Genomic DNA, 2,187 nt, shown 5'->3' with positions numbered 1-2,187 from the left:
TGTGAATTTAGTTTTTCTAATTTCTTGAAGTGTATAGTACTTGAGACCTTCTAATTTAGGGTTTAATACTATTAACTTCCCCTTAGAACTGCTTTTGTTGCATCTCATAAGTGTTTCTAAGTTCTATTCTTGTTTGTGTCAAGACTTTCAACATTCACCTTTTGATTTCTTTTCTGGCCAATTGTTCAGGAGCATGTTGTTTAATTCCACATATTTATGAATTTTCCAAGATTCAACCTTTTAGTGATTCCTAGCTTCACACTACTGTGGTCTGAAATGATACTACATACTATTTTAATTTGTTGATTTACTTGTTCTGTGGTCCGCCATATGAAATATGCTGGAGAACGAACCATGTGCACTGGAGACAAACGCATATTCTGCAGTTGATTAGATGGAAACTTCTGTAGGTTTCTGTTAGGTCCTAATCAAATATCAATTCAAGGCCAGTATTTCTTTATTAGTTTTCTGTCTGGTTGAACTATTCATTGTTGAAAGAAGGATTCTGAAGTGTCTTACTGTTATTGTGTTGCTATTTCTCTTTATACCCATCAATATTTTATATTTTCAGATGTTCCAATGAAGGGTACACACATATTTAAAGTAGTTCTCTTGATGAACTGACCCCTTTATCATTAAATAATGACCTTTGTGATAGTTACTGACTTGAAGTGTATTTCATCAGATGTAAATGTAGCCACCTCTATTCTCTTTTGGTTACTATTTGCGTGGAATATCTTTTTAATCCTTTCACTTTCAGTCCATGTATGCCTTTTTAAAATTTTTTTATTTGAAAGGCAGAGAGAGCGAGCGAGCGCCTCTATCTGCTAGTTCACTCCCCATATGGCTGCAACAGCCAGACCTGGGACAGCTTCATCCAGGTCTCCCAAGTGGGCCATTCTCTACTGCTTTCCCAGGCACATTAGCAGGGAGCTGAATTGGAAGTGACACATGTGGGACTCAAACTGGTACCCATATGCCAGCCCCTCTAGTTATTTCCTACTATTTTGACTTTTTTTTTTTAAGGGTAGAGTGACATTGGGAGAGGGAGAGACCGAGAAAGAGAAGAGACCTTCCACTCTCTTGTTCACTCCCCTAAATGACTGGGCCAGGCAGAAGCCCAGAACTTTATCTGAGTCTCCCATGTAGGTGGCAAAAGCCCAGTTATTTGGACCATTATCCACTGCTTTTTCAGGTGCATTAGTTGGAAACTTGACTGGAAACAAGAGCAGTCAGGACTCAAACCAGTACTGTGGTATGAGAAGCCAGTATCCTATGTGGTGGCCAAACTTGCTATGCTACAACACCAGCTCCTGACCATTCTGACTTAACTTTCACACTAGAGATATGATTTACAAACTACTGTAACAGTACTAGAATATTCCAATTTTACTATTCACCTCTACCAGTGAGCTTTATACCTTCAAATGTAATCGTGATGATAATGAACATCCTGTTCATTTCCATTTGAATTCCCTAAAGCATTTCCATTTCTGAATGACAGCTTTGCTGTGTATGCTGTTCTTACAGGTTTTTTCTTTCAGCAGTTTGAGTATTTCGTCATATTCTTTCCTGGCCTCCAAGATTTCAGCTGAGAAATCCAATAGTAGTCAGTCTAATAGTAATTCCTTTGTATGCAATTTGACACTTCTCGCTACTTTTAATATTCTCTCTGCCTTTGACTTTTGACACTTCGATTATAATGTGCCTTGGAGAGAACCTCTTTGGCTGGAACTATTTGGGGATTTTTGAGTTTCATGGATCTGGATATGTGCATCTCTCCCAAGAATTGGAAAGTCAGCAATAATTTCATTACGTACTTTTCTATTCGTTCTGTCTCTTCTTGAACCACAATAGTGCAGACCTTCGCTTAGTAGCATCCCATAAGTACCAAAGGCTGTCATTACTTTTCCATTCATTTTTTTTTTCTCCTGAGTCACTTAAAACCTGTAAGGTCACTGATCCTTTCTTCTGCTTGATCTAGCCTGTTGTTCATGTTCTCAATTGCAATTCATTAATTGCTTTCTTGAGCTCAACACTTGTTTAATGCTGTTAAATTTCTTGATGCAGATCATAAACTACCTTCCTGATTAGTTTATTTGTATTAGAATTTTCTGTTTCCTTACGAGTATTTTGAATTCCTTTTTAAGCAGTCTGTAAGTTTCTTTGTTGTCAATTTCTAGAGAA

This window comes from Lepus europaeus, chromosome 15 (genome assembly GCF_033115175.1).
Source record: "Lepus europaeus isolate LE1 chromosome 15, mLepTim1.pri, whole genome shotgun sequence".
Taxonomy (NCBI): domain Eukaryota; kingdom Metazoa; phylum Chordata; class Mammalia; order Lagomorpha; family Leporidae; genus Lepus; species Lepus europaeus.
This window is presented reverse-complemented; position numbering follows the sequence as displayed.